This window comes from Thalassophryne amazonica, chromosome 15 (assembly GCF_902500255.1).
Source record: "Thalassophryne amazonica chromosome 15, fThaAma1.1, whole genome shotgun sequence".
NCBI lineage: Eukaryota > Metazoa > Chordata > Actinopteri > Batrachoidiformes > Batrachoididae > Thalassophryne > Thalassophryne amazonica.
This window is the reverse complement of record NC_047117.1, coordinates 10939297-10951620: the sequence shown is the minus strand read 5'-3', so window position 1 is coordinate 10951620 and position 12324 is coordinate 10939297. Positions and strand designations below refer to the sequence as shown.

Genomic DNA, 12324 nt, shown 5'->3' with positions numbered 1-12324 from the left:
TTATGGATTGGGGTGGGCGTTACAATTCAGTCATCACCGATGTGATATGGACTGTACAATACAGTCAACACCAGAATAAATCTGTATTTTCCCCTTTAACAGTACAGAAGATGTGCCAGGTCAGAATTTATTTATTTTATTTTTTTTATAAATGACACCCATGAAAAACAATAACAACCAAAATCATTACATCATGAATCCAGGAGAGGATTATCAAACTCTTAAAAGAGGGTAAATCATTACGCAATGTTGCAAAAGATGTTGGTTGTTCACAGTAAGCTGTGTCTAAACTCTGGACCAAATACAAACAACATGGGAAGGTTGTTAAAGGCAAACATACTGGTAGACCAAGGAAGACAAAGCGTCAAGACAGAAAACTTAAAGCAATATGTCTCAAAAATCGAAAATGCACAACAAAACAAATGAGGAACGAATGGGAGGAAACTGGAATCAACGTCTGTGACCGAACTGTAAGAAACCGCCTAAAGGAAATGGGATTTACATACAGAAAAGCTAAACGAAAGCCATCATTAACACCGAAACACAAAAAAAACAAGGTTACAATGGGCTAAGGAAAAGCAATCGTGGACTGTGGATGACTGGATGAAAGTCATATTCAGTGATGAATCTCGAATCTGCATTGGGCAAGGTGATGATGCTGGAACTTTTGTTTGGTGCCGTTCCAATGAGATTTATAAAGATGACTGCCTGAAGAGAACATGTAAATTTCCACAGTCATTGATGATATGGGGCTGCATGTCAAGGCTCCAACCTGCAAAGCTGATCTGGCAACAGCAATCAGAGAAAGTTGGAGCCAGATTGATGACCAGTACTGTTTGTCACTCATTAAGTCCATGCCTCAGAGACTGCAAGCTGTTATAAAAGCCAGAGGTGGTGCAACAAAATACTAGTGATGTGTTGGAGTGTTCTTTTGTTTTTCATGATTCCATAATTTTTTCCTCAGAATTGAGTGATTCCATATTTTTTTCCCTCTGCTTGGTCTAAAAAAGTAACCGTTACTGACTGCCACAATTTTTTTTCCTGATTTCTTATAGTGTTTCTTAAAGCCAGAAAGTTGCCATTTGAAATGACTTTAGTTTTGTGTCATGTCTGTGATCTGTTTTTTGTCTACAAAATTAAACAACTGAATGAACATCCTCCGAGGCCGGTGATTCCATAATTTTTGCCAGAGGTTGTAGAACTGATGTATAAACGTTTTGCAGAACAGCAGCTGTCAGTGTTATCAACCATCTGAGCCTGACATCTTTACAGCCAAACAAGTCATAACAAGAATAGGCAGTGCTTCATTACTAATCTAAAACAAGCACACAGCTTAAACACTCAGCCTTCGTTTCACACGACATCGGAAATTCAAGGTCAACAATCAGCTTTTAGCCTCCGTTTAAACCTGCAAAGGACACTCGGTGCACTTTGGCTTCACAAACGTCGGTGCTCCCTCTGAATCGGCTCAGCAGGACAACACGCTCTGTAACATCGAGTTCAAACTCTCTGGGAGCAGAGACACACCTCACAATTACACAATCCAGCCATGTAACACAATCTCAATACAAACATGCAACATGCACACTCGCAAAAGGCACAGAGACTGGATTCCTCCCTCAAACATCTTAGAAATACCAATTTTTTTTTTCTTTTGAAAAAGTGGATCAAGAATTTTTAGGGTGAATGACAGAACAGAAAGCATTTTAAAGAGGTCATTTCCAACCAATGCTGCAAAGGGTTACATATCCCGGCTCTGCCTGTTAACCTGGATTTGACCCAATATTTAATAGCATCAGATCCAGGAGACGTCCTCACAAAGTCTACTGAAAAATCCATTGATTAGTTATTGAGTTATTCACCAGTTGAATCTAGTCAAGCACATTGGATTTATACAGAAATGCAGCTGTCAAAGCCGAAGTTAAAGCCATTTTCCAATAACAGTGAAGTTCAAAAATGATCAAAAATGTGAAACCAAATCACAACACAACCGCTTTTAAAGTGATATTTTTTGCATAAAAGTTCAATAAGCTGCTTTTAATTTTATATAATATATATAAATCAAATCAATTTTATTTATACACCACCAAATCACAACAAACAGTTGACCCAAGGTGCTTTATATTGTAAGGCAAAAGCCATACAATAATTACAGAAAAACCCCAACAACCCCCTATGAGCAAGCACTTGGCGACAGTGGGAAGGAAAAACTCCCTTTTAACAGGAAGAAACCTCCAGCAGAACCAGGCTCAGGGAGGGGCAGTCTTCTGCTGGGACTGGTTGGGGCTGAGGGGAGAGAGTCAGGAAAAAGACATGCTGTGGAAGAGAGCAGAGATCAATCACTAATGATTAAATGCAGAGTGGTGCATACAGAGCAAAAAGAGGTGAATAAAAAGAAACACTCAGTGCATCATGGGAAACCCCCCAGCAGTCTAAGTCTATAGCAGCATAACTAAGGGATGGTTCAGGGTCACCTGATCCAGCCCTAACTATAAGCTTTAACAAAATGGAAAGTTTTAAGCCTAATCTTAAAAGCAGAGAGGATGTCTGTCTCCCTGATCCGAATTGGGAGCTGGTTCCACAGGAGAGGAGCCTGAAAGCTGAAGGCTCTGCCTCCCATTCTACTCTTACAAACCCTAGGAACTACAAGTAAGCTTGCAGTCTGAGAGCGAAGCGCTCTATTGGGGTGATATGGTACTATGATGTCCCTAAGATGGGACCTGATTATTCAAAACCTTATAAGCAAGAAGAAGAATTTTAAATTCTATTCTAGAATTAACAGGGAGCCAATGAAGAGAAGCCAATATGGGTGAAATATGCTCTCTCCTTCTAGTCCCTGTCAGTACTCTAGCTGCAGCATTTTGAATTAACTGAAGGCTTTTCAGGGAACTTTTAGGACAACCTGATAATAATGAATTACAATAGTCCAGCCTAGAAGAAATAAATGCATGAATTAGCTTTTCAGCATCACTCTGATACAAGACCTTTTCTAATTTTAGAGATATTGCGCAAATGCAAAAAAGCAGTTCTACATATTTGTTTAATATGCGCATTGAAGGACATATCGTGATCAAAAATGACTCCAAGATTTCTCACAATATTACTGGAGGTCAGGGTAATGCCATCCAGAGTAAGGATCTGGTTAGACACCATGTTTCTAATATTTGTGGGGCCAAGTACAATAACTTCAGTTTTATCTGAATTTAAAAGCAGGAAATTAGAGGTCATCCATGTCTTTATGTCTGAAAGACATTCCTGCAGTTTAACTAATTGGTGTGTCCCCTCTGGCTTCATGGATAGATAAAGCTGGGTATCTGCGTAACAATGAAAATTTAAGCAATGCTTTCTAATAATACTGCCTAAGGGAAGCATGTATAAAGTGAATAAAATCGGTCCTAGCACAGAACCTTGTGGAACTCCATAATTAACCTTAGTCTGTGAAGAAGACTCTCCATTTACATGAACAAATTGTAATCTATTAGATAAATATGATTCAAACCACTGCAGTGCAGTGCCTTTAATACCTATGGCATGCTCTAATCTCTGTAATAAAATTTTATGGTCAGCAGTATCAAAAGCTGCACTGAGGTCTAACAGGACGAGAGATGAGTCCACTGTCTGAGGCCATAAGAAGATCATTTGTAACTTTCACTAATGCTGTTTCTGTACTATGATGAATTCTAAAACCTGACTGAAACTCTTCAAATAGACCATTCCTCTGCAGATGATCAGTTGGCTGTTTTACAACTACCCTTTCAAGAATTGAGAGAAAAGGAAGGTTGGAGATTGGCCTATAATTAGCTAAGATAGCTGGGTCAACTAATGGCTTTTTAAGTAATGGTTTAATTACTGCCACCTTAAAAGCCTGTGGTACATAGCCAACTAATAAAGATAGATGGTATAGTTGGTTTGTTTTTAAATAAACAAACATCAACTATAGAGGGCCTTTCACACCGCACGCTTTATACGCTTCAGGCAACACCTCCCAACGTGTTGTGACATCATGTTGGATGCGTCAAGCATGCAGAGATTTTCACTCTGATTTTTTTTCCTGAGAAAGTGGCGTGATCATCGTGTTTGACTTGCGTTGGCAAAACCACGAAAACGCTTTAAAAAACAGCAGTAGAACGATTCTCCCATCACTCTACTTGGAGAAGCTTTTCTTCAACTACTTTTCGGAGTGATGCCGAGCCGAGGGATGACTGACAACTTGGTGGGATATTCATTGAATCCCGGCAGCGGGCCGACCCGCACTGGGCGGCTGCGGTACAGGTCTCATTCTTGGGCAGACTGAGGCAGGCAGCCGGGGTGATGGAACAGAGCCACTCAGTCCAAAATTCCTCACTTTGGGATGTCTAAAAACACCCAGTTTAAGCAACGGAGGTTACTTCTGCAAATTTGTCTGAGGTAAGAATAATTTAAAAATAACATGCACTTCTGAAGGTTAAGAATCACAGTCAGCTGAGTGAACTTTTTAACTTGTAAATATTTCTTTTTTAACCAAATAAAGTTGCAGCATTTTTGTTAATTCTGAGACCATAAAAACTCACCTTTAAATACCTTTTCCACCCCCATTTTTTATTTGTATTATTTTTAACTGATTAGTGTTTCTTTATATTTTAAGATATCTTTTTTATTTGTCCAACAATCAGGAATATTTGCTGTGCAGACACACTTCATAAACTTATAACCTTCAAGTGACGAGCTGAACACCAAAACCTGAAGTCCAGTTAAATGAAAACATCTCTGCTCTTCAAAATGGGGATGGGAGAAAGTGTCTTTAAAAACTCCAGAGGTCAAAGCTGCAGAGGAGACTTTCATCTGGTTAAATTAAATGGCCTGAGAGTCCAGCAAACAACACCTGCTTCTATCAAAAAAAGGCAACTATTTTTTTTATTTTTAAAAAGCCGTTTCATTTTATAGTTTAACATTAAATGAATGGATCATTAAACATGTCCGTGAAGTCCAAAGTTCAGTCAAGACATTTGCACAGGTAGAAGAAGCCCCGCCCTGATTGTGCATAATTTTAAAACTTTCACAATCACTAGTCAAATTCATATTTTAGAAATTGTTCCGTCCTGATTGCAATATTGAAAGCAATCACAGTCAACGAGGAAGTAATTAAAGTTGAAATGACTAAATCAAAAAAATATGAGGTTCATGTCACATTAACAATCACACTGTAGTCATTGTCAAATTATCTCCTGTTGCATTTATAATTAACATTTGTATTTATTTACAGTGTCTTTTTCTGGTTGAAATGAGATACGAATAATCTACCTTAAAAATGTACAAATTTCCATGCTATTTTATTTGTCTAAAAATAAATGTACAAGGTTCCTTATGTTAAACAACAAATCATAGGTAAGTTCTGGTATTAATTTACAGACAAAGAAAAGTTTCTAAAGAATCTCTTTTTTACAGTAATCAGAAATTTATTTTGAGGTAAAAAAATTGCAAGGATTTTTCTTCAGAAAACTGCTCTGTATAAATGCGCAGTCCTGTGACATGTTTCTCTTTTGTACAGATCAGTGGTTTCTGCCACTAGTCTCCCGTGTTTTTGCCTGACGCATCATTTCTATTGGACAGTGCAAAGCTATGTCATAGCTCACAGTGATGAAAGTTGGATTGGGTTGAACTTTGACCTCAGCAGCCTGTCGACAACCAGAAATGCTCGTTCCCTGCAGAAGTGTCGCTTTAGCTCGGCTTTTGACGCGTCTAAAAAGCGACACGTTTCATTGAAAATAATGCTTTTTAGACCAATTCGTGACGCCTCTGGTGTGAAAGTCCCATAACATCTACAGATAAGGTGAAGACATTTTTAGATATCAATCCATTTTCCACAGCTTGTCTGAGGTACCCCACATATTGCTGACCGACTACGTCCACCAGCTCCTCTTGAAGGATACAAAAGGCTATCCCAGGCTGGCTGGATTATATAATCACTCTAGCATGTTCTGATTCCAAACCAGGGTTTCATCACAAATGTATGGTCTAGACAGGGGGAGAAAAAGAAAGAAAAAACCTTGACTGCATTCTAAACTCAAGGGACTCCTGTAGGCTAAACTGCAGCTGTTCTACTCCGGGTTCTTTCCCAATATCAAAGCTCTCTTTGCCTCTAAAGAAGAGTCCAACTACCAGGTTAAAGTAAAATATTTTGGCCACAAATTCATTGTTTCCCAAAGATCATGACCATAGGCGAAAGTTAGCAATATGAACACAGCACTAAATTGAGAGCCGTTGCTTTCCAACTCAGCTCCTCCTTTTCCACATTTGTCCAAAACAACACAAATCTTACTGCTGACACCGCCCAAATCTGCCAGGCCATCTCAAAAAGTTCGATCTGTTTATTTGCATTTCCTCATATTTCTCTTATGACCCTATGCTGCTTTCAGCTGATTACCGTTAGTCGACTTTGCCGTCTTGGGTCATGGTTGATTACTCTCCAAACTGGGGCCTGAGTCACCCACACACTGCTGCGATTACTAGAAAGCAAAGGTCTTGACAGTGTAGCTTAGCCTTTAGGGCAGGGGTGGGCAGCGAGGGTCGAGACACTACAGGTTTTCCTTGCAACCAATCACCTCAGCAGGTGGATTGCTGATGAGCTTCTCCCCTGAACATAAACACCTGATCGTCAATGAAATCACCTGCTGAGACAAGTGATCATTAATGAAATCACCTGCTGAGGTGATTGGTTGTAAGGAAAATCTGCAGTGTCTCGGCCCTTCATGGCACATGATTGCCCACCCCTGCTTTAGGGGAATATCTGAACAAATGCCCAGACTCTTGCAGTATTTACTTTCAATTTCTGGTACTGCCAATTTAAACATTTGTAACTAAGACTTTCAGAATTTTGATCCCGGAAAACTCCTGTATAGAAGGGGAGGTGATGGTCTAGTGGTTAAGTGTTGGGCTTGAGACCAGAGGGTCCTCGGTTCAAATCCCAGCCTGACTGGAAAATCACTAAGGGCCCTTGGGCAAGGTCCTTAATCCCCCAGTTGCTCCCAGTGTGTAGTGGGTGCCTTGCATGGCAGCAGCTTGACAACACGGTGAATGTGAGGCATTTGTTGTGTAAAGCGCTTTGAGCATCTGATGCAGATGGAAAAGCGCTATATAAATGCAGTCCATTTACCATTTAAGAGACACCCCCTTTTAGGGTAAAGGTCCATTTTTTAAATCAATTAAGACATTTCTGCATATTATACTAATCATGATGATGAAGAACGTCAATGTATTTTTAAAAACTAAATTGGGACAGTCCTTACCAGCTGGTTTTTGGTTTTTTTAACTGCCCAACTAGCAGAGGTCACTGAAAAAACTGTTCGACTTACTTACCGTACAGCTAATGTTATTTTGGATTACTTGGGATAATACAGTCTTCATTTCATTCAACAACTTTTGGGTTATAAAGGGGATCTGGTTTTCTCACCTTACGGTCAACGAGAGAAGCCGCAAAATATTTCCTCATGTGGCCTCCCTAAAAATCCTGTCAAGCGTGCAGCATGACTGACTGATAAATCCTCTTTAATGCATAATTCATTCAGAAGGAACGCATTTTATATGGGGAGGGAGAAGGGGTGAAGTAATTATTACCAGAAAGCCTTAGTGTTTTGCACTATCTGAATTCCCCTGTACAGACTGCATACATCCCTGTCAGTATTTCGGCACCTTTTACATTCTACAAAATGACCCACAGAAATTACGTCGTTATATTAAATTTGCGTGAACACAAAAGTCTGTAAAAGACATTTTCTGATGTTTATCTAAACAAAGTGACTGTAGAGATGAATTCATTCTTTCAGGTAATAAAGAAAAAGCACAAAAGCCGTTCCCATTTTTTGTCTTTTTATTTGTGGAGTGACAGTTGTGCATCTGTCTTGTTTTTTGAGTAGCCACGCCCATTTCTCATTTATATCAGACTTTCTTATGCCATGCGATTTGGTCATAATAAATATTAAAGTAATCAGAACAGGACTAAACAGTCATTTCTCAGTGATACACACCACCTTGCGCAAGTTTGGGTCCACAAAATTGGACCGTGTGTTAATGAGGTTGACCAAAAAAAAAAAAAAACCAAACAAACTTAAAGTCAGTTTACGTTGTCATATTACAATAGTTTGACCACTTGAAGCATTTCCTTCCTGGATGATGGTGATAATTTCTGCATCTGTAGTGGGTTCAGGATCTTTTTCTTCCTCCCCCCGCTGATGCACGTTAGCGATGAGGAGTTTGTCAGTGCGGACATTTCTGGACGATTCAAAGTTTTTTTGTTTTTTTTTAATGGGACTCTAGATCCTTACCTGTGTGGCAGGCGCGTGTATAAATTCTGGCCCAATCTGAATTGGAAGATCTCATCCAAAAACGGTCAAATCATTCCCAAAAACGGTCAAATTAAAACTGGCTTTTATAGAGCAATCTAAATTTTCAGGGTCCACAACTTGACTGCAAGTAAAGTCGAATCACGACTTATGCGTGCACGAGTTAACGGGGCTCACCTGTACGGCTGTAAAGGAGTTCTGGTGCACACAACAAGAGACTGGTCCAGGTAATGGTGTAAAAACAGAAGAATCCAAACAAGAAGCAGACTTGGCTGAGCAGGAAGGATAAAAGATTTGTGGTAGTGACGAAGCAGAGTTCATGGATTGTTGTTTGTGTGTGGTACGTATGCCGAGAGAAGGTAACGCAAGTAAAGAGACATTCTTCTCCCCCACCCATTTACATATTCATAGCTCAGCTCACCTTTTGAGTTCAACTTTGATGTTACCCAGCGTAAACAAGTATGGCACTTTTTTGGTTCTATATCAATTGAAAAATAAATAAATAAAACATATCAAACACAAAAACACCAAACAAACTTAGAAATATTTCTGCATATGGCCAAAGAAACAACAGCTTTATGAATATAACGCAATGCTAAAATACCCTCGGCCGTATGGCCAAAAAAAAACAAAACAAAACAGGAAACAGAATGTGACCTTTAGACTTCTTAAAATAGGACAAAGGTTAGCCATAAGCAACAAGGTAATTTTTAAAATACAGTTGAAGTCATTTTTCTGTTTTTTTTTGGTTTTTTTTTGCCCCCACACATCGTTACAACTCAGAATGACCAAGATGATTGTATTTTTTATTATTAATGTTCTCTTGATGATGTAACCTGTCTATTAGGATGTGTGCTGCTGCCTTTCTTAGCCAGGTCATCCTTGCAAAACAGGTCTCGATCTCAATGGGATTTTATCTGGTTAAATAAAGGTTATTATTATTATTATTATTATTATATTTTGAAAAGACCTGCATGCTTTTGAAAAGACTTGAATTTACCTTTGACTGCCTGTAATGCGTGTGCACGATGAAGTCTGCGAGATATCTTGTAAATGACTCCAGAGGTGTTATCAGGTTACAAAAACAGCGTTTTCAGTTTTAGAAGTGTTTATTTCTTGCTAGCTTTTACATAATATATGAGAAAAATGTTAGATTCACACAGAAACGCAGCAGTTTCGGAGCGGATTCTGTCATGTTTGATTAGCAGCCAGTGAGAGACCAGCGAGAGACCAGCTCGTGATGTCACGGTGCCTCTCTACTACGACTGACTGTCACCATGTCCTTCCCAGAATGCCAGGGAGCATGGCTCCTCACTGTCAAATAAGTGAAAACATGAAGGGAAAACAAAATCATAATGCAATCTGTAACCTCACCACTAGCTGGCACTAAATCCTACACATTATAGTCAACTATCAGGTACAAGTGCTGTATCTGGTGATGCCAACTTTTTCAAAGTGAGGATATTCAGCCTTCCATGGTTTATATCAGTAATCAAAGTCCAATAAAGTCCACAGATAAACTCCATTTGTCCCAGTCAGTCTGAAGCCCTTGAAACTCATGTTCCTCTGGAGCGTTTCTGACGGCTGTTAACAAACAAGACGATGGGCCTTAGATGAAATCCCAACGGCCTCCATGAATATAAATAAATAAAATTAAAAAAAATTGTAACTCAACATGCAGAATGGATTTTTTTTCCTCCCCACAGCACATCTTACTCTGTCACTGCAACAGTTCTGTGGCCATGTCCTGATTCACAATAAAAACATTTTCATTTTACCTAATTGCTCAATTCATTTAATTATTATGTATTTTTGTTCATTTATGTTTCAATACTAGATGGGTATTGGACTATAAATATTTTAGATTTACGTAGTGATGTAATCAAGTTGTCATTTATTTTAATATAATGAAGACTAAGAATGAGGTAAGAGTTTGTGTTTACTGCTTCCTACTCCTTTTCTAAGTTGACATTTTTCTTGTGGATTATTAAAGTTATATTATTTTTCCTTTGCTCAAAATAAATGTCATTCATTCATAACAGGAAGACATCAGTTCCTCTTTACAGTGAAACCAGACATGGGTTTTGAAAATAAAGAAACAAAAAACTCCCCACTTATTTCAAGCTCCATGCAACTTCATCCACACATGTATGTGATAACATTATTTCCTACAACAAGCCCAGACATATCCAGCAGGTGGCAGACAAGAGTATGGTATACTAGATAAAGTTACGAGATACTACGTAAAGTTCTCGTACTTTGGTGCATTAAAGTTTAGCAAACTTATCTTTATCTTCAGTATTTGAAGGGGATAGAACATTGATCTGTTCACTCATTACGTTTTAGTTGGTACTTTCCCAAAAGCTAGCAATAAACGAAGTCATCTCTACAGCCGCAGCATGAAAGAGGACAAAAGCAGCTGCAGAACAATGACGTTGAGGAGGAGTTGTACTAAATGTCAGAGATGAATAAAAGTTGTGCATGTAGATGCCACTTTGCTACAGAGCGGAAATATGTTTTGCAGATATGTTTTTGTTGTTTTCATGAGCAGTCATTTGTGGCAGTGTCATTTCTGATCGAGTTGCTCCCATGTACCTTTTGTTACAGGATATGGCTACATGTAGACAAAAAAAAAAAAAGAAAAAAAAAAGGTGAAGATTAAACATTTAAAAATGCAGCCTCAGCCACAGGATGTGTGACCACAAACGAGTAACAAGGTTCTGACTCAGTCGCACAGTGGACTGACAAGATGTTAGATGGCAAATGTGGAGCAGAGCTACACAAGTCAGCCAGAGTGCAGGGTGGATGGTACAAAATGTTTCTCGGGGGGAGTCAAAATTTTTAGCACTAGTTCCGCTGAGCCTTGCAGAATCCATCTGGTTCTGTGATATCAGCTGGTATATGTGGCGCATGTTGCACAGATTGTAAAGTTCATTGACAAAATCCCGGTGACACCACGTCAGATAAATATCCTTCTTGTTCAGCTTGTGGCACATCTGTAATTACAATGGTACCATTTTGCCAGAAAAACCGCAACTAACATCAGTTCTTGATTCTAGTTTGTGTGCAGTGGAAAAGAGACTTTCTTCACAAAGTCTACTGGCACAGAACAAACAACAACTGAACTTCAGGTGCCATAAACAAGTTAATTCTTAACTTGACCATTCGAAGCAAAGAAGGTCTCTTTAAAAATTACTCTAATAGTGCAGCGGATAAGAGAATATTTAGAGGGGAAACCTACAAATGGTGATAAAAGCATCAAATTCAGCAGAAATACTCCTCAGACAATCTTCTTTTGAAAAAAACGATTGCCCACTTGAATTTTCAATCGGTGGTCAGGTAGGGGTCAGTTGAAGAATTACACAGAGGTCAAAATTAAAAGATGCTCCGATCATACTGAATAATATTCCACATTATTTGCCTGATCATAAATATTCCAAAAAGGTATAGTTTAGACTATCTGTGACTGAATACTATGGAGTTACGGGATAAAAACAGCAAGAATGGTGACAAAGGTGAGTTTCACTTTGTACAGGGGTCAAACATTAAAGTTGCTCCAATTTTGGTAAAACGTGATGCAAATTACTAGTTGACTTAACACAGTTCTAAAAAGGAATAGTTTGGACCATGTATCATCCTTACTTATCACGTTACGGGGTAACATATGTCACATGTCATAGAATCCAATAGACGTAGACCTTGTTTGACCTTTACTCTGGAGACAAAACATTCAACACTGTCAACACTATTCCATTTATTAATCGTATTAGCGCAACCAATAATTTGCATCACTTTTTACCAAAATTGGAGCAACTTTAACTTTCTGCCGAATTTGATGCTTTTATCACCATTTGCATGATTGTTTCACTTATCTGCTGCACTATAAAAACTTGTTGGTGATGACTATTTCGGGGAAAAGGAAGAAATCTGGAGCTAGGGTGAAAGGGTGGAGGTGACCCTGATCCTGCAGGTGATGGCATGTTATACTCACTTTACCCACTGTGAT

General features: G+C 38.8%; 1 protein-coding gene across 1 annotated transcript in view; it reads right to left on the bottom strand.

The window, feature by feature from the left end:
* The window catches only part of lpar2b (lysophosphatidic acid receptor 2b), a 47061-nt gene that overhangs the window by 21922 nt on the left and 12815 nt on the right, over nucleotides 1–12324 (bottom strand). The window lies entirely within an intron of this gene.